This window comes from Suncus etruscus, chromosome 11, assembly GCF_024139225.1.
Source record: "Suncus etruscus isolate mSunEtr1 chromosome 11, mSunEtr1.pri.cur, whole genome shotgun sequence".
Classification (NCBI taxonomy): domain Eukaryota; kingdom Metazoa; phylum Chordata; class Mammalia; order Eulipotyphla; family Soricidae; genus Suncus; species Suncus etruscus.
Window position 1 is genome coordinate 42,600,418 of NC_064858.1, and position 25,477 is coordinate 42,625,894.

General features: G+C 39.1%; 1 protein-coding gene across 1 annotated transcript in view; it reads right to left on the reverse strand.

The window, feature by feature from the left end:
• The window catches only part of KITLG (KIT ligand), an 86,307-nt gene that overhangs the window by 51,767 nt on the left and 9,063 nt on the right, over positions 1 to 25,477 (reverse strand). The gene's annotated exons all lie outside the window — the stretch shown is intronic.

Sequence of the window (25,477 nt, forward strand, 5' to 3'; positions counted from 1 at the left end):
GTACTAGCAGTCTCAAGTGTCCTCACAGCACTGCACAGTTGGGGTGCAGGGCAGTGAGAGATGATGGTGGTGGAGTAGGACCATTTTCTTGGGTCTAAGAAGCTACACGCTGGCTGGACAGCATCTTCAGGTACAGGTACTAATGAGTTAGTTCCCTCTTACTTCTAACAAAGCCATCCTCCAGAGTTCTCAACCTCAATATTTAGGGGAGAGTTCTACTAGCTAGTAACATTAGCAGGACTCTCTTTGAAGCAGCAAAAAGTATATTCTTCTAAGTTGCTTGAGTTCCAGTTGCAAAGAGGTTTAGAGAAACAAATCTCTGAGCCATTTTGAGTCTGGATATAGGATCTCAGAACTAGGCTGAATACCTTTTCTTTATTGTAGGGCATGTGAATGGCTGGATGCAGTTGCAATTGTCATCTAACTGGTGTTAGAGGGTTCATTAAGGAAGCAGTTATTTGAGCAAAAATGTCAAGAGTTATGGCAGTGATCCACAGAGATACCCATGAGACACATACTGCAGACAGAGAGAGAATCTAGTGTAAAGTTACTATAGTTTATTTAGAAATGGATTTGATCTAAAAGATCAATAATAGTAACTAATGCAAGAACACTGGAGGATAATGATGTCTGAAAGGAAATGGAGAGAGCAGTACTCGAAGAGTGTTGTTTATGTTGTTGGGGTTTTTTTTGTGGCCACACCCAGCTGTACTCAAGTTATGTTACTGGCTCTATACTCAGGAATCACTCTACTCCTGGAAAAGTTCATGGGACATACAGAATGCAAGGAATAAAACCCAAGTTGGCTTTATGCAAGAAAAGCCACTTACCCACTCTAAAATTTTCTGGTCGCTCATATAGATTTTATTTTTATTCCATGTTATAAAGTTTTGGATTTCATCTCTAATAAACTATAAATATATTTGTGTTCCTACTTCTAGGATTCTGAACAGAGGAGAGACATAAACATTTAAAAATTTTAAAAGATGACATGAAGGTCTGGGATGTTCCACAGAATTAACAAACCAATATTTAAAGTGTGAGCTCTGGGTTTGAGACTCAACACTTCACACAGATAATCCTGTGTTTCTTAAAAAATCAGAGCACCTTTACCATTTTCTTCTTGATGTCTACCCAAAGCAAATGCAACATGTTGCCACAAAAGCTTCTATTCTGATTTTTATTGCAGCCTATTACCAATTGTCAAAACTTGGAAACCTTTGGTAGGCGAATGGATTAGACTCTGGGAGACAGAGACAGTTGAGTATTATTCAAAACTAAAAATAAATAAGTTATTGAGCTATGCAAAGACATGAAATAATTTTAACACATATTAAGTGAAAGAAGAAAATATAAAAAACTACATGGTATATGATTCTGAGTATACATATATAGAAGATATGAAGATAGGAAAATCTATCAATGGTTCTATGGGCTAGAAAGAAAGTTATTAGTAAGATAAATTTTTTAATCAGTAAAAATAGTGCATGTGTTTCTATAAAGGTGGAAGCGTCACTGTACCAAAAGAATATACCAAACACCAAAAGTGAATCCTAATACAAATGATGCTCTTTTGGTGATTCAGATGTTACCAACATGGGACCAGTATGATAGTACAAAGGGTAGTGCATTAGCCTTGCACATATGTGGCCAATCTGGGTATATACTTGGTATCCCATATGGTTTCCTAAGCACTTCCAGGAGTAATTCCTGAGTGCAGAGGTAGGAGTAAACCCTTAGGACTACCAGATATGCCCTCTTCCCAAAAGAGATGTACCAATATAAATTAATCACATTAACTCAACCCAAATGCTCACTATAGTGAGGGATAAAAGAGGAAACTATATGTAGAGTAAGGAGATATCTGGGAAATATCTGTGCCTCAGTTTTCCAGTAAAACTGATTTGAAAAATGTCCTATAAATTAGTTCTTTAAAATATCTCTCACTGTGGTAAGAACAGACTTTAGGGTATATATAGGTAGTGGAAACGGATCAGTGAAGGGTTATTACTGTAAACCAAGTAAGAAAGGTTCTATCAATGCTTTGATTAGCCATGATTAGATTTGGGATAGCTTCTAAAGGCAGAATCAATAGCTTTTTCCATTAGTTTCCCATTGCTTGGAGTCTGAAAAGCATAAAGACAAGTCCCAGGATATTGGCTTAGGAAATGGAAATGATGGCTACCTCAGCAGATGTAGGGAAGGCTGAAGGCAGATCAGGAGTTAAGTTCTGGGTATGTTAAGTTTACAATGCCATTGGCATAGGACTGTGGAGAGACCATCAGGATATTTAAATCTAGATTTAGGAAGGCAGTTTTGGCTGGATATAGGTTGATACCCTTTGATATATAAATGGAATTTTTAGCAAAATAGTGGATAGGACCACCCGAAGAGTGAGTACAAATAGATAAAAGAACAGAAGATTGGGTCCTATGGTGTTCTAACCTTCAGTGGTCTGGCAAAAGATCTAAAATTCACAAAGGAGCCTGAGACAGAAGCCAAATGAAAAAAGAGGAAGCCAAGTGTTTTTTGTTGTTTGTTTTTAAACACCTTAAAGAGGAAGAGGTCAAACAATGACAGATGCCAATAAAAAGTCAAGATGAGAAACAAGTACTTGCCATTGAATTTAGTAAAAGGGGCGTCAGTGGTGTCTTTATCAAGAATATTTTTATGCAGATATGCAAGCCAGACTGGAGCAGGCTTACAAATAAGAAGAGCATGAATAAAACATTAATTAGAAACACTGAGTATAAGAGCTCTTTAAAATCATTATCCTTCAAAGAGGAGCAAATAAACAAACAAATTAAAAAACCAGGGTGGTAGATGGCAAAGAACAAGAAAGGTGAGAAAATCCTATTAGTAAATTGGTAGAAATTACAGGAGGCTCATCTATATGTCCATCTCTGGGGATGATTCAGTAAAAAAAAAGGCAAAAATCAGTAAGAGGTATAGAACAGAAACTGGTTCTTTTTTATATTTTTGTTCCATTTTCATTTGTTTGATCTTACGCAATGCGCTTTATGAAGTTGTTGATGGTGGGTTTTCATACATAACACATTCCAGCATCACAGTCTCCGTGCATGTTATTTCCCTCTACCATTGTCTCAGGGCCCCCTTTGCATCACCTCCAAGCTTCCACACCCCCAAGTAAACTTCCTTTTGAAGATTAGTTTGCAGGAAACTGCTTCTTGAGCCTTCTCAAGGCAGGCTGAGACCCACCTGAGTAAAAAGGGTCTTGGCTTTAATGGAGAACATGTCTAGTTAAGAAAGTATGCATCCACTCTGAGTGTATCGAGGTATGGAGCACTATTTTTCAAACAAGACAGTGTCTCACAGGCACAATAAACAGCATGACTTTTCACACATTTTTGTCTATTTCATAACAAATAAAATGCAAGTTTCATCCCTTCTCAATGGAAGATGAAGAAATTGAGATGCCAAGAGACTTAGGGACTTTCCCTCCTTTTATTAGCTTTAGTGACTTGTATGTGATGAAAGCAGGATTAAAAACTCAGGGCTGTTCAATTCTACAACCTTCCCTCTTCACCACCCTAGTCTATCCAGCATTATTAGAAAACCATTAGATCCTGAGTAGGAATTTCTTTAAATTTTTTGGCATAATTTTGTAAATGATTTTGCAAATAATATGTCTTTTATTTGCAAAATCATTTACAAAATTATAACTTTCCCATTAGTAAGATTTCTAATATTTGTTCTTTGACAGTTTGTTTAAAACTCACTACTGCAAGTATTATGGTATTAGCCAAACAGTTTCACCTGGGCAACAATATCTAAGAACACCTCCAAAGAGGAGTCTACCAAGTTTTAGGAATCTATTTCATCAAGATAAAAATCAAATCTAACAGTCTAATATCCTCGAAGTGTCCTTAAATTTTAAAAACTTTAACATCTTGAAAGAAACTCACATAATTGAACTTCCTCAGTGTTTTGCTCCTGGTATGGAATCTGCTTTTCACAAAATTAAGCAATTCACTCTAGCATCACTCAGCAATAGCACAGTGGGCCAGCATGTCACAGCCCCCAAATTATCTGCAAGAGTTCTAAAAGTAGAGCTTACTTCTTTATATGGAAAAGTAACTTTTCAGGATAAATGATTCTATACAAAAATATTTCTATTTTTTTTCATCTATCACAGACAGTCTCCTACCCGCTTAAACAGTAGACAGATAAAACTTTACTTTTCTTTGAGGATTCAGGTTTATCAAATAAAGTGGAAGTGAAATGAAATAAGCCAGACATATAAAGACAAATGTTCCATGATCTCACCTTAGTGGGGAATCTAAAAAATAAATAAGTGAAACTCCATAGTAACACAGAAGAATAGGCTGGTAGTTACCAGACATCTGAAGGGGAGAGAGACTTATCCACTTTCTGGACTTCTGAATCAAAGGATACAAATATCCACTTGTATAGTAAGAATTTTTGAAGACCTACTGGAGAGTCTAGTGAGTATAGACAATATACAATATTGTATACTTTAAATTGTTGAAGAATAATTGTGTTCTATGCCCATCCTATCCCAGACACATGGGTAACTCTGAGATATATTTGGGCTTTGAAGATGGTAACCAACTCAGATGTACGCATATCAAAAATCCAAGCTGTAAAATAATAACTTTATCTTCACAATAAATAATAAAAATGCAACTACTGTAAAATATACAATGTTTGGTGAACCTAGCTCTCTAAAGCTGGGGGAAAATGGAATCTCATTATATCAAACATCTTATTGTACATGGTGACCTAAAGCTCCCAAATCCTGCCCTTGTTCAAAGGTCTGGTTTTCATTTTTCCTTTGACATTTCTTCTCTTTGTGTGCCTATTACTTCCAGACTGTCAGGTCATAACTTGTCATTTATTCTGATCACTAATTTGATTATTTCTAGCAACAACATATGGCCTACTGGGTGCTTCTGGATGGCAGAATAAGGTTGATCAAAGCCCTGTGAATTGATCACCTTAGATGGCAAAAATGGACTTAGCCTTCATGCACAAAGGTTCTGAAACAAAGAGATTGGCCTGGGTCTTTTAGAGCTAATTTGATAATAAGGGTCTTAGAAAAAGACGAAGTGGAGCAGCTTAAGTCAGAGGGTTGTGAGTAACTTGGGCAGGACTTGATTTGTAAGGCCAAGCAGTGAGGACTGAGAGTAGGCCCAGCAAAAGAGGATGCAGATTCAACCCTCCTTGGAGCACTGTGAAAGGGAAGTAGTTCCAGTGACAATTGGGCTTTGAACTCCAGCCCCAGTTTGGACTTCTAAATCATTCCCTCAGAGTGGAATCATTTGAATGATCTGAAGTAGATACCTGCATGGCAATTGGGTTTACCAGCAATAGAAAAATAACTCAGAGTTCAAGAAACATACTTTCTAAAGGAATCCTTCACTAGGTCAGACACTGTTGTTATGTTGGCATTTTCCTGGTTAAAAAAACATGGGGCAGGGGAAAATTGGGGGCCGGAGTGATGCATAGTGATAAGGCATTTGCCTTGCATGTGGCTGACCTGGGACAGATCCAGGTTTGGTCCCCGACATCCCATTTGGTCCCCGAGCCTGCCAGGCGCAACTTCTGAGTGTAAATCTAGGAGTAACCCTGGAGCACTGCCTGATGTGAACCAAAACCCAAAATAAATAAATAAATAAATAAATAAATAAATAAATAAATAAATAAATAAAAATGGCCTAGGTAAGAATTCTAAGCCCCCAAACTCTAAATGAAACAAGTTTTTTTTTCTTTCTGTTCTACTTGCTCATGGGGGAAGATTCTGTTTGAACAGATGTTTTCGAGGGAAAGTGATTAGTGATGTGAAGCATTTTTTCATGTGTGTTTTGGCCATTAATATTTCTTTTTTGAAGAATTGTCTGTTCATTTCTTCTCCCCATTTAATGGAATACTATGCAGCCATCAGAAAAATGAAGTCATGAAACATGATACCAACAACAGAGACTGTGAAAAATAGAACTGTATTGGCACTACGGACAATGACTTGGATTGGACAAACTAGTTTGCCTGAAGCCTAGAGTTGATCTTGTGTCAGGAAACTTCAGGTGTAGGGTATCCTTGTATTTTGGCCAAGGCTTTTCCTTTCCATGTCTCCCATACTTTGGTGGGCCTATGCAAACGATAATTGCCACTCTAACACAGTTTTTACTGTGTTCCTTTGACTCTAAACCTTAAAAAAAAACCACTTAAACTTTTGAGGTTAACTTAAACTAATATGCATGTGCATGGAAATATAAAAAACTAGTATGCCTTCAAGTTTAAGGAGTTACACAAATTTTATGGCTTTAGATTGCTTTGTGTACTGCTAAGAAATGTTATAATGTACTACAGTCTGGGGTCTTGAGGGAAAAATTAATTGTACATGGGTTCTGTTTCATTTTTCTTAATGTTCTTTGACTGTAGGTTCAAAATTGGGGTGTCAGCAGGAGGATTTCTTCTGAGAACTCTGTTTTTAGGTGATTGTCCTTTCACTGTAACTTTACCTTGTCTTCTTTCTTTGAATCATTGTTCACATAATTAAAAATTAAAAAATACAAAAAAAAAAAAAAGAAAAATGAAGTCATGAAATTTTCCTACACATGGATGGACATAGAAACTATTATGCTGAGTGAACTATTATGCTATCTCAGAGGGAGAGAAATAGACACATAATAGTCTCACTCATCTATGGTTTTTAAGAAAAATAAAAGACATTATTGTAATAATACATAGAGAGAATAAAGATTAGCGTTGAAAGGTCTGGCCCACAATAGGAAGCTTACCACAAAGAGTGTTGAATTCAGTTATGAAATAACTGACAACTATCATGACAATGTTAGTGAGTGAGAGAAATAGAATGCCTGTCTCAAGTATAGGCAAGGGGAGGGGAGGAGGGACTTGGGCATTGGTGGTGGGAATATTGCTGGTAAAGGGGGGGGTGTTTTTATTCATAACCCAAATTCAACTACAAACATGTTTGTAATCATGGTGCTTACATAAAGATATTTTAAAAAGTAAAAAAAATTAAAAAGGTTGTAATAAAGAACACAGAATACATGCCCAGAAAATCTGCATTCCTGTACACTGTGTGATCTGAAGCTAGTCAGTGATGACCCTTAGGATCTGCTTACCAGTGTAGAAGATGAGTAACAGAATCATATATGTTTCTTTTTTTTTAGGTTATTCATTTTTGTTTTGTTTTGTTTTAGTTTGGGGCCACATCTGGTCGCCTCAGGGGTTAAGTCCTGGCTCTGTGTTCGGGAATAACTCCTGGTGGGCTCGGCCGACCATATGGGATACAGGGGATCGAATCTAGGTTGACTATGTATAAGGCAAATGTCCTAAATGCTGTGCTACAAGTCACTTCTTAGTGCACACAACTGTGCTGAGTTGTACATATTGTCAGTTAACAGGCAATGCCATCTCTATTAAGTGAAGCACGGTGTTAACAGGATATTTTTCTTTGTTTTCTTTCTCTTCCTCTTTCTCCAAATGTGGGACTCTCCAACACGAGTGCCTGTGTAGGATCCATGCATGCACACGCACACAGACACACACACACACACACTCATACACACACAGTGCCCCAATGGAGACAGAAGACAGAAGCAAACTGTCCCTGGGTTTATGAGTTCTGCTCTCAAATGTATCCTTTCAAAGCTGGGTAATCTTGTCCCAGTGGCTCCTGAAACAGTCTCTGCTTCTGGATATGACATTTTTTTCTTTAGCTACTTTGTTTTCAAATCGTACAACTTTTCTCTCTAGGTCACGCTCATTGGATGATAACCTCCTATTTTCTGATAACCTCTCACTGCACAGACACATCCAACTAATCTTCTTGTCAACAGTTCTTGATGTTTTTATTTAGAGGCCTGCGTCAATGTGTCCCCTCACCCCCACCACTCCCCAGCACACACAAAAGTCCAGTAACACTTTCATTGCTGGAAGTTTCCTTTAGATACTTTATTATCTCAAAGACAAATGAGAAAACTGGATACATGACTAGACATAAACTGAGCAACAGAAACAGTCTGAGGGAGAAGATTCATGTCTAAATGTCACTTAACTGTGAATGCCAACAAGTCTTTTACTAAGAGTTTGTTTGAACAGTGACTAGAGCTCAGTAACAAGTTCCTCTGGAGGATGAGTCAATAGTTTGAGAAAGACCCTGAAGGAGAAATTCGTAGTTTTAAGAAGACAAGAGTGGATATACAGGGGGGGAGGGGGGGAGGGAGTGATCTTGCTCCAAACTTACTTTTGTAGTGAAACCATCCTCACAAAACTCACTGAAATATTCAACTGGGCAGCAGTTCTTCTTCACCTTAACTACCTTCCTCAGTCATAAGTGAGAAAAAAGCAAACTACATACTTGACTTGAACATGTGTCACAACAGGAAAGTTAAGTGGTGAACCCTTTACCTCAGCGAAGATTAATATCATGTAGCTCCAGATACTTGGGAGAAAAAGAAATGCTCTTTAAGAACATTTCAATCACCTTAAACTGAAGGAAAAAAAGACTGATCTCCTGACTATGAAAAATAGTATTAAAATCTGCTTTCCAGGGTTCACATCACTGATTGCCCAAAATCACAAAGGTAGGAGTGTCTGTCTAGCTCTTTTTGGATGCAGAGACCTTCGTTAGGATTGTCCTGCACAAAACAGCAGTGACAGTCAAAAAAACAACAAATCATCTTTCCTTTAATCTCCAAAGCCTGCTCCAATGTTCTTCAGGAAAGAACCAACTGGCTCAGCTTTCTGAACTAGGAAAGAGAGCTCCCTAGACACATGGATCAAAATTTGTTGTGAGTCCAGGTCTTAGCTCAGGCCTTCCAGGGTCCTAGGAACTAGATTCTCCCAAACTCCATCTTCACTCAAACCATCAGCAGGTTATTCTTTCTGAGAACCATTTATTCTAAGGGAACTTCTTGCTTCAGAGTCCTTAGTGTTGACCAAATATAAGAGAAATATACCAAATATACAAAAAATATATACAAAAATACTTCCACCAAATCAACAGGAAAGACTTTCAATCATTCAACACCCACTGAAATTCCTCAGTAGAGAATATCCAGTAATCTCAAAAAGCCCCAAGAAACTCGAAGTAGATGTGTTCATCTTTCAAACTTAACTGCTCTCAGGAAGCCAGATGTTAACAGTAATAATCACTCTATGCAGCTTGAATTCCCATCTGGGACATTCAAAACTTGTAGATGATCATCTTCAACTTCTCTCCAAGAGGGTTCTTTTTGCAAAGTAAAACTACAAACATGTTTGCAATCATGTTGCTTAAATAAGTATGTTATTAAAAAATTAAAATATTTTAAAACTGTAAAAGCTAAACATACCCTTTAATCCAAAGCAAACATCCTAGAAAATAATTACTCAATATAAACTAGCAGATAAATGCTTTGCTATAAATGGAGAATTTAAGGATTACAGAGTATACAATGGGGAAGAAGTAGGAGGGGTGAAAATAAGTAAAAATAGTCCTTCCCTAAATATATAAATGCTGATCAGAAGGAAATTAACTCTCCTATATTGATTCCTAGACTAAGGAAAAGAGGTTAGTGGATACTATTTCATAAAATCTTCACACCAACCAGGTGGCTAATATTACCTTGTTTTACAGATGAATAAAACAACATTCAGTGTGACTAAGTCACAATGTTTATAACCATATTTTTCAGTAAATCCATGAAGCAGGGTAATCTGGTGGCTACAGTAAAAAAAAAAAAAAACTATATAGAGCTAATGAACAAATAATTTTTATTTCAGATACTTTTGCTTGGGGTCTCTAAAAGGCAGCTTACATAGTAAAACACAAACTCTACATGTGTGAAAAGACGTAAGTAAGATCTTTGATATCACATGCTACCACTACCCTTCCTCAGTACCACCAGCTGTGATCCCCTAGGAATGAAAATAAATAAGCAAAACAAACAAAAAAATGAAATAAGCTAATATTCCTAAGCTGTGGAAAGCAAGCTTCTAGGTGGCTGGAAGTGCATCGAATTTCTAATTGAAACCACAATGTCAAGTTATTATTGGGCTGGGCGAACAAGTAGGGCAGGTAAATTAAGTTACACTTCCCCTAGGCTTAAAAGATATCACCTAGCTAGAGAAAAGGAGCGACTCCAAAACCAAAGTCATAAATGCCTTCATCAAACTGCAGTTTTCTGAGAACTTGCAATCCTCTAACAAAAGCTTCCTATCCAGTCAGCAATTATATTTGAGAGAGCTGGTCAACTTCAATGAACCAGAGGCCTTGGGAAGAGCGGGGCCCAGGGAATGCAGGATGTTCATAGAGGCCTGGCAGGGACAAAGGTCTCTGGAGAGCAGAGAAGGGAACTTGAAGGCCAGACTCAGAGTGATTTTCTTTGAGGACACTTATTTCCAAGGTGAGGTAAAGGGAGCCCAGTGAGAGGGAACTGGTGGTGGGAGAGCCCCAATAACAACAGGTGCAGATTCCCCCCTTCTCCAAAGGAAGGAGCAAGACTTGTGCACAGAGCTATATGACCAGGATCAGAGTGAAAATGAGTCTCCAGGAATAAACAATCAGGTTTGAGGCAACTGTGATCTGGAAGGGGCCCTAACCTGGTCCACATATTATCTTCAAGGTTCCCTAGGAGTTGCCGAGGGCTTTAGGCAGGGGTGTTTCAAGTCTTCCGTGTGTCTGAATAAGTTACTAGTCTTCAGAATGAAAGAAAGACTGGAGTGAGGGGAGCAGATGGCAATGAAGAGGACTCTAAAGACTCCCATTGGTGATAAGGACTTCAACCAGGGGTCCTGACAGAATAGAGAGAAAGGACAAGGACAGGAGGGTCCAGAAGGAGAATGTAAGGAACAAAACTAGGTAGAGTAAAAGGGAAGTTACTCATGACTGGGGCAAAAGTGAAAGCACTGACTGAGCCCCAATATAGTAGATGAATGACAGCTTGAAATGACCAGCCCAAACCCTACAGAATCTGACCCTCAGGGAGGAGAAAAAGTATCTGTAAAGACAAAGGAGTGAAAGAAGGGCTGGAGCCCGTTTTGCCTATAGGAGCTCTGGGAGAGATTTCTGGGTATATATGGGCTCTGAGCACCAGTGCGAGCATCTGGAGAGAGACAGAGTGAGAGAGAGACAGTCAGAGAAAGAGACAGACAGAAAGGCAGAGAGAATTGGGGTACTGGGGCATAGGGAAAGAAAATATAAATACAAGACAGGTACTGCAATATGCCAAAGCCAAAGGCTGAAGAATAATAGCCCCACTCAACTATGTGGAGAAGGATAGTGCCCATGGAGCAAAAGTCAACATCAGGCCAATGAGGATGGACTGTGGGGGCAAAGACGTCAGATGAAATTTTAAGACACCGAAGTATCACTGTTAGAGTCTAACAGACACAGACATGACAATATAAACATTTGTGCCAGAAGAACAGATGATTTCACTGGAAACAGTGGTACTAGCTTGTCATAGTTTTTAGTCACACTTATTAATCATAGTTAACCATTCAAAGGCATATTATCTTTAGTAGTTATATATAGAAGCAAAAGGAAAGAATTCCCTAAACTATATACTCTACTCTTTCCGAGAATTGCTTGCTGATGACTAACTGTAGTCGATGGTATGTTACATAACACACCAACGTTGTTTAGAAAATTAGTGAGTTTAGAAAAATTTAAATCACGGTGAACCTAGATTTAAATCTGTATCCAGTTCTTTTTGCTTTATTTTCAAAGAAGATGGAGAAGCAAGCCATGGAATGACCAAAGTATAGAAACATAACAAAAAGGAAAGAAGGAGAAAGGAAGGAAGAAAGGGAGGAAGGGAAGGAGGGAAAGAGGGATGGAAGGAGGGAGGAAGGGATTCAAACACACCCCAAAACCTCTCTGCTGGTTGTTTTGGATGACACTGTTCACTCTCTTACAATAACTGCCCTGAAAATTCAGCCACCTTGGTATATCACTGAATAGCTGGGCTTTCCCCCAAAGAGTTATGAAAACTGGAATCACTTAGAATCTTCCAGCAATGGGACGCACTTCGAAAAGGGATAAAAAAACTCAAGCACATCAACAAAATTTACAGTCTTTGAAACTTGAAACAATTGTGCTGGAATATGAGTGGAGGCTCCAGTGATTGCCTATTTCTGTGCCAAACTGATTGCACAAACTTTTTAAAAACTTCTTGTGCTTTCCCCCACCCCCCAGTTTTAATAAAGTGTGTTCAGATATCTTGTCAGATCAGTGACGGGTGACTGACAAATCTGTTCTCATTGGGCCTTTGAAATCAATTAATTTTTTAAGAGAGTTTAATCTGAGGAAGTGCTCAGGAAATTTCAAAAAAATAATTTCCCCTCCTTCCACCTGTGTTTCTGACTCTACTGGAATAAGCAATCTTTATTCTCTGCTTCTTTTTTTTTTTTTTTTTGGTTTTTGGGCCACACCCAGCGATGCTCAGGGGTTACTCCTGGCTGTCTGCTCAGAAATAGCTCCTGGCAGGCACGGGGGACCATATGGGACACCGAGATTCGAACCAACCACCTTTGGTCCTAGATTGGCTGCTTGCAAGGCAAACACCACAGTGCTATCTCTCCGGGCCCTATTCTCTGCTTCTTAAGAGAATCCAAACTAGTGGCATTATGTGTCTAAGCTAAAAAGCAAAACAGAAAAATATTCACCATCTCAATCCCTCACCAGTCTATCAAATAATGACAAGCCTCATTTGCAAAGGACACAGCAAGAACTTTCCTAATTATGTGCTGGACACAGCAAACACCTTTGCTTGAGCTCAATCCATGTAGCTCCTTGCACAGAACCTACCCCAATGGAAACAGGAGTATAGATTTAGGATGCAGGATCCTGGGGTGAGTGGGATCCCCATGTCTGTGTTGGAGGTATCTCAGGCATGTGATGGCTTTTCCGTAATCCCTCCCTGTGAACCTCAGGTGCCTCCTAAAGTCAGAGACCTACTACTTTAGGTAGTACTAGCTTACCGACACTGTATCATTAGGAAAAACCAGTGTCTAAAAAGGTTATTATGGAGCTCAAGGGCGCCCAATTTAGAGTAAGTTGGAAAAGCAAGAAAGTTAAAGGCAGGAAAAGTGGAAACCACTGTGACCATTGTCTTCTAATGCTTCCAGAATATTCTCTCCTAGTCTATTTTTTCTAACCAGGATAGCTAGAAAACAAATAAAGAAAAAAAATCTCCATGTTTCAGAACAACTTTGCAATTAGTTACAGTTGCAGTTGGGCATAACTCTGTAGGACTTGATATGAGGAAATCCTTGAGCCTAAGATGCTGGGAATGCATTTTTCGAATTTGGGGGTGTTGATTTGAAAGCCCAAAGTCCACAGAATTTGTGCACTGGCTGTCATGGTTTCACAGACTGCTATGATCTTAACTGGTTTCTGGGCAATCTGCATGTTTAGGAGCCCAATTCCCCTTCTTATGGTTTCTATAAAATATCCAACATGCTTCACTGTTTTCCTTCCTACACAAACTACCTCGGGTGGACTACATAGTCTGTAAACTGGACTTCAAGCAACATTAGATGAAAAGAACCCAAACTATGAAGGATTGAAATCTTTTAGATGTTAGCCAAAACTCTTTTGATCTTTTCCATCCATAACTATTTTTAAATTCAAATTTAAAATGCAAGTTGATTAAAAATTTTTCTTAATAAAGAAGGCAATGTTTAGCAAGGCAGGAGATGCCTCATATAATTCATTCTACCTCTGGAACCTGGCAAAGGTATTTGGCATGTGAAGTAGCAATATTCAATGGGAAAGTCACTGCTTCTGAGCTTGATGTTTGAAAGAATGTCAATGAAGAAAGACAGACATTCAGATCCTGGTTCTGTTACTTATGTGGGAAAACTTGGAACCTGTTCAAATCTCTCTGGTCTTCCCAGGTTGATAGCACTGTTTGATATTATGGAAAAGGTTAACCAGGACAGCCTTATGTAAAGAGAACTGGCACACAACAGACCATGACAAGACAGGGAACGCCACAGTTATTATGTTATCATTAATCCTAATCCTTTTAATGTTGGCTGCAGCACAAAAGACAGGAATGTTACAACCCAATGTATAGTTAGCCTACTTTTATAGATCATCAGAGAAAGGTTATAAAATGGGGGAGAGCGTAAGAGAGGGAAAAAAAAGAGGGAGAGAAAGAAAAATAAGAGGAGAGAGCTGAAAAGACACAGGATAAAAAAGAGAGAGCTAGAAAGAGAAAGGAATAAAGGGGGAGAGAGCTAGAGAGAAGAAAGAGAAAGAGAGGGAGACCTGGAGGCAGACAGAAAAAGGAAAAGAGAGGGATACAGGGAGAGACAGCTCTTGAGAGGGAGAGAGGCAGAGAGAGAGTGAGAGTGAGAGTGAGAGAGAGAGAGAGAGAGAGAGAGAGAGAGAGAGAGAGAGAGAGAGAGAGAGATTAAGAAACTTCCCCCAAGGGCTTGGAAAGGATCAGCTCTCTAAGAGCAGCTAGGCTCACCTCTTCCTGGTATAAGACTGTTTGGCAATGAGTGAATGTTAACCTTAATTGAAGTTTCCTTTTTTATTTTTTCTTCCTTTAAATTTGTTTGAATCGGAAATCCCACATCTGGTGATGCTCAGGCATTTCTCCTGGTTGTGTGCACAGGGGTCCCTCTTAGCAGGATTTAGGGGACCACAAAAAGGGAGACCATATAGCCTTACCAGCTCTACTTTCTTTTTGGCCCCGAGCAGAATTTCAAAATTCAACTTTAACTCCTATAATATCCATAAAGTTAAGTGTTTTCCCTCCTGCACAGAGAAGAAGTTGGGATAGCTAGAAGGCCAGGGAGGAACTGGATTTTTTTTTCTTTTTGTTTTTGGGTTACACCCAGCAGTGTGAGGGGTTATTCCTAGCTCTGCACTCAAGAGTCACTACTGGTGGGCATGGAGAAATATATGGAATAACAAGGATTGAACCTGCCGCATGCAAGGGCAATGCTCTACCCACTGTACTACCTACCTGCTCCAGTTTAGAACTGGCTTCTGAAGTATGCCATTCACTCACTACCACAGTGGCATTTGGAAACTCCTTTCATCTGCCTTGGCTTTTGCTTCCCAATCCATAATCCAGCCATGACAATAGAATTGGACTCAAGTATGGTAAGGATTCAGATGTTTCCCAAGGAACTCTGTCTAGGACCTCCCCAATGCACCTCACAAACATTACTCAACATGATCTCTACAAACTTGAAAGATGCCCATGAAAGTCCAAACTGCAACTCCTGGATTTTTTCTGTGTCCCCACCTCTGATGTGTAAAGTTGGATTTTGTCTGCCAGAAATCCACCTTGAATTTTTTCACTCTATCCCTTGTCTCCATGTCCGTCATCCTGCAACTAGGGTCAAGTTCTTGCCTGAAAGAATGGAAAGTACCCCTGAAATAGCTCTCTGAGTCCTCACACTCCTAGCCTTGTGGGAATGCAGAGAAATCGTCTCTGCCAACATTTTATATGATGCCCCTCCACATTGCCATACTAAACCTCCAAAGGCCAGACCCAGGCTTACATTTCTTAGGCAACATAGACTTGTCTGTAGACTGGAATTAGCTGGACAGGGAAGAAGCTGAGATAAGAATAAACCCTAGATGTTGTTTGAGTCATATGGATCTAGACTTCAGTGGCTGGTGTCCAAGTCCTCCAACTGGAATTGCACAACCAACCATAGCAGGCCCATTCTATTCTATTCTATATCCCCCCAAATATTTTTACCTTAAGTCTTCTGCACTTGACCCTGCAAACTCTACTTCCCTGAGTCTGCAAAAAAGGCAAGTTCTTCCCATCATTAAGGATAAACTTGGGGGTATCATCCTCTCAGAGTAATCTGTCTTTTGCAGAGGAGGGTTGGGCCACATCCCGTGGTGCTCAGAGGTTACTCCTGGCAGACTCAGAGGAGCATAAGGCAAGCCGAAGATTGAACCTGGGTAGACCGTATGCAAGGTAAATGCCCTACCTGCAGAACTCTCTCTCCAGGCACCTTTCTTAAATTACTCCAACATTCTATCATCCTTTCACATCCACAGAAGACCTTTTCCATTCTCAAATAACAGCTTGGGGGGTGGAGAGATAGCATGGAGGTAAGGCGTTTGCCTTGCATGCAGAAGGACAGTGGTTCGAATCCTGGCATCCCATATGGTCCCCCGAGCCTGCCAGGAGTGATTTCTGAGTATAGAGCCAGGAATAAACCCTGAGCACTGCTGGGTGTGACCCTAAATAAATAAATAAATAAATAAATAAATAAATAAATAAATAACAGCTTGGTACCCCATTGAGTTTCTTCTTTTATCACTTTACCCTTCCAATTAGACTGCAAATGGAAGCTTAACAAAGCTTTAATTCTTTGTTTTCACTTGCCCTGCTCCTCACTTCTGAGAATGTACTTGGTTCCATTTATGGCTTTACTGCATAGCTAAATGAGATTGAAATATCCTTGGGACAGAACATTAGTAGTGGGAAGGTTGCACTGGTAAAGGAGGGTGGACTTTTTAATGACTGAAACCCAATTGCAAACATGTTTAAAATCATGGTGCTTTACTATATATATATGTATATTTGGTTTTTGGACCATACCCGGTGATGCTCAGGGATTATTCCTGACTATGAGCTCAGAAATTGATCCTGGCTCGTGGGGACCATATGGGACACCGGAGATTGAACCCAGGTTTGTCCTGGGTCAGCTGCTTGCAAGGCAAACACTCTACTGCTGTGCTATCATTTTGGCCCCTTTAATAAATATTTTTAATTCGCATTTTTATAGTAGTAGTGGCCAGTCTGGTATTAGCTGAACAGGGAAGAAGCTGAGATAAGAATGACGCCCTAGATGTTGTCTGAGTCATGTGGATCTAGACTTCAGTGGCTGGTGTCCAAGTCCTCCAACTGGGATTGCACCATGACCTGCCAAGTCTTGCTGCTTTTCCTTGAGCTTGAATTTGAACACCCTAAGAAGGGTCCCTTCAGTCCCTCACTGTTTTATCATGAATAGGTATGGCAATGGAGAAGTTTCTCATAAATAGATTTCTAGCAACTGAATGAAGGCTAAGAAGTGCTTTGCTGAGTAGTTGGGAGAGGGCCAGTTCCATAGACACTCTTCTTGAATGAGATGTAAACAGAGCTGTGAAAAATTATGGCTACACATTGGTTCATGCAACAGAAAGCTGGCCATCTTAGGAGGGGAGGGCGGGCCAAACCCCTGCCTTTCAGAAGCCATGATTTCTGCCTCCATTACACAGAATCACTGTTTCCCAGATGGCTTTGCCTCATCATTGACCCTCTAGGAATCTCTTGGGGAACAACAATCTGACCAAACTTCAGGAATGCTGCTTTTTGGGCTGATAGCACCAAGGTTTTTTAAAGTGAGTGTGGGCATCCTCCCCCATATTTTCCTTCTTCTGGGAAAACTGGCAGCTGAGTACATACCCCCTAAAAGTCATAGTATCAATAATAATGCTTTAAATGTCTGGACAACTTCATTTGCTTAATGTTGTCATCTAAAGGAGCATCCCAATTTTTAACATTAACAGCTAAAAGCAAGAGCTTACAAATTGTCTGCAATGTATAAATGATTTCATTGGAGATATAATAATTTTCACAAATGTGCTTGCTATGTGCTTTTTCTTTTCTTTCATTTAATGTTTTTATTTTTATGGAAAATATGCTTTAAACAAATACATTTTAAAGAAAAAATAAATATGATGAAGAACAAAAATCTAATGCTTCAACTCACTTTATACCTTGAGCTGTGAATATAGTGCCTTGCTTGCAGTAAGGCTAAATAAACTATTTCAATTAAACTATCCCTAGAAAATCTCCAAGCAGATGTGTTTAAGGTGTTATTGTTGCCTTACTCTTGACCTGACAGTAAAAATCCCCAGAACTCCTTTCCTTAAGGAACTAGACATTTTTCTTTATTGATCCAATAGGAGACTAATAAACAAACAAAAAACAACTAAACAAAAAAGCAAAGCAAAAACCAGTTCTGGAAGAGAGATACTTTCCTATAAGGAGTTCACTTGAAATTTCTCTACGATCCTAAAAGGCACTGAAATATGCAGTGAACCATTTTCTCCCCTTCTCTCCAATGAATAGCCATTCACTGAACATCTAAAGCAGCCACTGATTGGAAATTAAGTCCTGGATGTTCTGTAACAGAAACACAAACTGGATTATAACTTCACTAGGGAGCAGACATATGCAGAAGTGATGACACCGATTAAATCTTTAAAGCTAACCTTACAAGTTACAAGTTTCCTGCCAAACAACTCATTACTAGAATCCAGTAAACATACATACATACACACACATACAATGTACATTCATGTTAAGAATAAATGAAAAGTTCTTTTATTCCAAATTTTCATCAAGATAGTCATAGACAAAATTGAGTATTCTGCGGCTGGAGAGATAGCACAGCAGTAGGGCATTTGTCTTGCAGCCAAACCAGGATGGATGGTGGTTCAAATCCCGGCATCCCATATGGTCCCCCGAGCCTGCCAGGAGCAATTTCTGAGTGCAGAGCCAGGAGTAACCCCTGAGTGCCACCCGGTGTGACCCAAAAGCAAAAATCAAACAAACAAAAAAAAGAGCATTCTATAAAATGCCACTATGTAGTAGACTATAAATTCAGTAGGGAAAAGACTATGTAAATGCTGGCATTAGCCTTTTTGTCATTATTTTTAACAAAGTTATACAAATACAAGGATATGGCTTGTGGGACTTGCATTTGTCCAGCACCAAAACACTGGTAGTTCTCACAAGCAGGAAATTGGATTAAGCTCTTGGGCATAGACAGCTATGGCCCCAAACCAAAAATAAATCATACATGTTTCTGAATTTGAAATCTTCAAAAAATGTAAATCATTGTATGTTAAGACATTCTTCCTCACTGAAAACTTGGGAAGATGTCCAAGTAAGTTTCCAACTTAAAAAAAAAAGAAAGAAAATATAGAAAATATGTTTTATCCTTTTGGTCTCTGAATAGTGCTAGAGGAAGAAGAAAGGAGCAGAAAGGAGTATGAGTGGGCAGCTGTAACAGCATAATCCTTTGAATTTTTTTCTCAAAATATCTACTTTGCTAAGAAATCAATGAGGGATGAAGGAGATCATTTACCAGGAAATGGCTTGCAATGGCAAAGAGATTCTGTGTTTCTATGGGCGAGAACAGAAATCTACTTCCACAGGAAATGCAGAGAGCAGTAAATCAGCTAGCTGAAACTGAGAGTTATGCATTAGCTGCTATAGGATTTTAGTGCCAGATTTTGCACATACAATTATGCCCATCTTTCTCATTGCTCAACTTCTGTACTCTATCTCCTTTTCACATATATGGTACCTCTTGGAGTAAACCAAAGTAGGAGTTAGACATTATGGTAAACTATTTATTTAAAACATGATCATTTTGAGAGTCTAAGAAATGTTTTACATTATAAATTAATAGTTAAGAGCATCTTATTAGCACGCAATAGGAATAGTTTACTTTTGTATAGCAGGGAAAACCTGTATTTCTTCTTTCTGTCACTTTCTAAGTAGAGATTATACATATCAGTGTCTGAAATAACACAACAGCCTGCTTCTCTTATCCTCTGCACTAAATATTAACCAGGCATAATCTGCAAAAAAGAAAATCTGAAAAGAAGGAAGCCTCTTAGATGTGAACTAGGGAGGAAGAAGTCATTTATGGAAACAGTCTTAGTTTTTATTCTATATAAAGATAAACACCTCTTCTAGGAAAAACAAACATAAAACCATGATAGCAGTATTTAGTTAGACCCAGCTGAAAATAATTAGGTGTTTAAGAAAATTTGGTGTAAGTGGAGAAATGGCAAAAAATTTGCCCAACCTCTTAAATGTACATTCCTCTTTTGTAAAATGGAAGAACAGCATTCTCATGTTGGGAGACAATGCAAAAGATTCCAGACTTGGCACAAAGAATGGGCATCAAAGCCTAATTTCCATCATCATCAACAGGAGTATGTTTAAAAGCCTTTCTGGCTCTTCAACCCACTGTACATTTGGAACGAACAAGCACCAATTGGCACTTCCCCTTCCACCTATTAGATCATTTCCATCAAGATGGCAGATACATATTTCTTTTCTGAATCCATTCCCTATTCTCTCCCATGACCCAACGGCTTTCTTTAAAGTTCTCTCTTCAATAAAGCATTTACTATTGAGCACCATTTATATACATATGTGTGTGTTTATGTAGTCCTCAGGATCATACTCAGGGTCTCACATATGCAAGGCACAGTCCACTGCTGAGAAATCACAACTCAGTTCAGCCCTCTAGGTCTTTCTTAAAGGCATCAATAAGTTATTAAGATTATCCCTTTTTTCCAAATCACCTTCTTGGCAACACTTTACGTATCCACTGAGGTCCATAGATAACATCAACAAATAACCCAGATTCATGCATATATAGCCATGCTTCAAGTACTGAAAGAAGATATTTCCCTCCTCAAAGTTACAGTTGGCAGGATTCTTTTGCTTATAGTTTGGTTCAAAAATTCTTTACCAATATCTTTATCATTTTCTGGAAATGTCCACATAAGGTGATTTAGCCAGACAAACTAGCAAGTAAAGAGATTGCTTCAATTATTATTAGTTTTCAAACTGTGTATAGCATGTTTACTACAGCAGAAGTTCAGGTTAAATGACATACTAGGGGAAAAAGGGAGGGAAGAAGGTGAAGAGATAGCTGGGAGGGTTTTTGAGAGTTCGATCCACCAAAGTGAGACAGGGAGAGGAGGAAGCGGAGGAGGAAAGGCTGAAGTGCCTCTTGGGAGTGCCAGATGGTGGCTATATAACCATAGATGTAGGTGGTAGACTTGGCACAGGAACAGAATTGAGTGCCCAGGAACTAATCATGAAGATAAGCAACAGCCAAGTCACAGAAAAATTTGCAGGGTGTGAGGAAGTTTTGGACTTTAACCTGCAGGTAAGGCCAAGTCAGTGGAAGGTGTAGTTTAATTTCTGCTAGGGAATTAGATTCTTGTCTTTTGTTGCCTTTTGTTTTGCTTGTTTGGGTGTGTGGTAGTGGAGTATTTATGTGCATTGTTTGCACACCTGTTGTGGAAGTCCTAAGACAAGAATGACTTCTTTTTTGTTTTAAAGTTGTGATTCTTTGCAGACTGCACATTTTGTGGTAGCATGGGGGAAGCCCAGAAACAGTGTTTAGCAGGATCATACTCTGGGCACAAGCTTGCACTTCACTGACATTGACCACTGGGCTATCTCCAGGTCATTGGGTTAGATCTTTAACCAGGTGACTTATCTCATCAGAACTCTATTACTAAATCTAGATTGTGTAGATTAATAATGCAAGAACACTTTTAGAAATTTAAAAAAAAAATTGGGTCCACCCCTGTGGTATTTAGAACTTTTTCCTGGTTCTATGCTCAAAGCTTTAGTCCTGGTTCTACGCTCAGGGTTTATTCCTCAAGCTTTGTTCAGGGCTTATTCCTGGTTCTAAGATCATATAAAAGCAGAATGTTAGAATCAAGTGAGAGTCATTAAATTTTATTTCAGTTCATGTGTTGCCAAATGAGCACAGTGCTTTAATTTGAAAAGATGACTCCAGATACATAAATTTCCAAAGGATTTAAGCCCCATGTGACAAACAGCATATTGGTGCTCAGTCTGGAAGACACTAATAAACACCAACTTTTGCTTCAGGAACTCTGAGCAGATGGTCTGGCCCATAGGACACAGCTCCATCCATGACCTCTGGACTTTCACAGTGTGTGAAAAAGCTGTGACATGCACCAGCACCCTTAGTTTCAAAGTGCAAGGCTGCTTCCCCCATCCAACACTTAACTCATCTCAGTTCTCCAGTTTTCCACAGTCCCATTTCCACTACTATAACTTCATTGTGTTTAAAAGGTAGGTTGAAGATCATTACAAGAAGCCCCCCCCCCAAAAGAAGCAAAATAGGAAATTAACCCTCTGGAGATTAACTATGAATCTGCAATCATAAAACTACTCCCAAGGGTCAGAGGCCCTTTATTGAACATTGAATTTAGATAAACAAATGTCTACAAACTGCCTCTTTTATTATTTTCTTAATTTTCTTAATTTTTTATTAATTCTATTCATTTTTGTTTGTTTTGAGGGCCACACCTGCCAGTGTTCAGGAGTTACTCCTGGCTCTGCACTCAGAAATCATTGCTGGCAGCCTCAGAAGACCATGATGGGGATCGAACCTAGATTGAGCACATGCAAGGTAAAGTGAACTACCCATTGTCCTATCTCTCTGGCCCAGAACTGTCTCTATTAATTTGTGTATCACCCCAATTATGCACTATTTACATGTACTATTAACATAACTATGCTCTATTAACATGCATGATTAAATTCTATGTATGAGTAACATATTAACATGTTCACATGAGGACATTAGGCAAGGCCTTCAAAATAAAACTTGTAGCATGCTCAGGATCATGTTAAATAATAGAGCTAAGATTTAATCCTCCTAACTAACTAGTTCTTCTGTGTGTCTACATGAGACCAAATTGTGCAACAATACTCTTTGCACAAACTTTACCGTATTTACCAGTATAGCAAGAAAGTGTGAAAAGTCAAAATTCTCCTTATGATGGTACAATTCTGAGAGTGACCTTCACAAAGGAAGTATACAACATATTAGTATTACTAGTTTAAAAATTAGAATAGAAAAAAAAAAAGAGGGAAAGGGAAGAGATAGAGAAAGCATCAAATTATGACTGTATTTTTTAAAGAAGGAAAGTCAAGATAAGAAAAATCCTAGGCATAGTAATTTCTAAGTGCAGAGCTATAATTCCTGAGTGCCTCTAGTGTGGCCCCCCCATAAAGGAAGGAATGGAAGGAAGGAGGAAGGGAAGAAGGGAGCAGAGGAGGGAAGGAGGGAGCAGAGGAAGGAAGGAGGGAGCAGAGGAGGGACGGAGGGAGCAGAGGAGGGAAGGAGGAAGGAAGGAAGGAAGGAAGGAAGGAAGGAAGGAAGGAAGGAAGGAAGGAAGGAAGGAAGGAAGGAAGGAAGGAAGGAAGGAAGGAAGGAAGGAAGGAAGGAAGGGGAAAAGCCTTAGATAAAGTTAAATAATTTGCCCAAGATCTCGACAGGCAAGAATCAATAACCAGGGGCAAAAAACTCGGGTTTTCTGACTCACAAATCAGGCCCTTTCTAATTTCTCTTTATAAGTGACTATTTCTGAATTTCTGATGCTGAAAATGACCTGTCCAGATAAGAGAAAATAGGAAATAGTTCCTGGGAAGGATGCATAGTCTGGCCCCCTCAATTCCAGGTAAGCACCCAATTTGAAAATACAGGCTTTGATTCCAGCAGCCTGATTCATAAACCAGCTCCATCCTATATGCATTTTGTAATATTGGGCACAAGATAGTAAGAAATAACATTGGGGCAGAGAGCGAGATAATACTATGGAACAAAATGCTTGCCTTGCATGTGAACAACTCAGTTTCAGTTCCTGCAACATATCTCGTACCCTGAGCACTGCCAGGAGTAATCCCTGAGCACAGACACAGGAGTAAGCCTTGAGTGCACATGAATGTGGCCCAACCGCTCCCTCAAAGCCCCAACATAGGAGTAACTTTGTTCTATGCAACCTATCTTGCAGATATCCACTTAGTTCTCAGTATTTGTAGGTCATGAAAAGAAATGAAAACTGAATTACTTAAATGACTTCCACCCTAGGAGACTTTGCAGTTAAAGTCACTTTAAGAAAAGATTTGTCAAGAACTTAAAGCTTAGGATCATCATGGGCATTGATAGTGCCAGACACGAGAGTAAGGGCTTATTTCTTGAGTACTTCATTTTCGTTTTATAATTCCATCTAATCTTCAATACCTTCAAATTGACACTGACTTCTTTGTTGGGGTGCTGGGGAAACTAAGGCTCAAAAGCATGACCTGCTTAGCCCAGCAAAGTACACTTCAAAGCTGAAGTCAGCCAGAGAGTAGATTATAAGCACCTGCCTCCTTCACCTGCATACAGGTGACATCAGGGCTTTGCTGCTGACGTTTCTTTTCCACCAAACTGCCACTAATAAAATTGAATAGTAATACTGCAGCTGAGGTGTACTGCCAGTTAGTCCCTGGTTTCAAAAGTCCTAATAGCCATGCAGAAAATAAAGTGTGACTATGAATGTAGTTGCACCAACAAGGAATGGAGAAAAAGAAAAGGTCACCACCATTTTAGCAGTTTTAAGATCCAGCCATGCTGCAATTGTTTTCTAAGATCCATGACAGGCCATATAACGGTCTCCACAAACATCCTGTGAGTCAGGTCAGAGTGAACTGATCAAAGCCATATCTGAAGCATCTGCTTTTCCAAAAAGTTATTTGGAAATGCACTTTTCAAATATTTTTGCTTCTGCACTTGGCTAACAAAAGAACTCTTTTTATTTGAAAGGCATCAAGGTTTTGGCAGTTCTTCCTAATTCCTGGGAGTCAAGTGGCATTCTGACCGCCTTGCAGGAGTTTTCATCACAGCAGTCAAAGGGGAGAGGAGTGGTGTTCTCCTGGGACATGGTATTAAGAAGACAGAGGTTAGAGAGGCTGCAATAAAGCCCAGGTATCTTGACCTGAAAGAATGAAGATGCCAAGAAAGAGCTATTGTCACATATGTGTGGTTCTAGTAGTTGGGCACAGAAACAGACCAATCATGACAGACCCTCAGATGAGTATACGCTCAGTCTCCCGTCTTCTCCACATGTCAAATAATGTCTTACAGGTTGCAATAAATATACTCACACATATATTTTTCTCATCTAGCTAGAAACACACTTGGGTATAGTGGTTAGGAGCAATCATATTTTTAGAATCAAAAGGATAAAGCAACAGAACAAAGAGTATGACACTTGCCTTGCACATGGCTGACCTGGCTTTGATCCCCTGCACCCCACAAGATCCCATGGGCCTTGCCAGGAGTGACCCTTGAGTACAGAAGAAGGAGTGAGCCTGAAGCACTGCCAGGGTTGGCCCCATACAAAAACAAACAACAAAAATGACCTAGGCTACAAATTTCAATTTTTCCATTTGCATTTATTTTCAAATCTTGGGAAATTTTCTTTATCTCTGGACTTTATTTTTATTATTTGTAGTATGTACATACTATTTACAATGAATATCTACTATACACCATATTTGTTAGAATTAAGAGTGATATACCTACATTGTTTGAGGCAAAATGTTTCTTCCATATTAGCCATCAGTAGATATTATTAATTAGTCTTATTATTTCTTTATTCAATAAGTAGCACTCTCTCAAGTAGCTTGCACTCAGAACAATTTTATACAATAGTGTGCTTTCAGAGAAAATAAATAAAGAAAAAACATTTTTTTTATTTATAAGTATGCTCATGAGGTGGTAGGTATTGTATAAATAAGGGAAGCGTGGCAGTAATCTTTACAGCTATTTTTATTTATTTATTTATGCTAACATTATAAATTAGAAAGTGGCAAAAATGAATTCGTTTTCT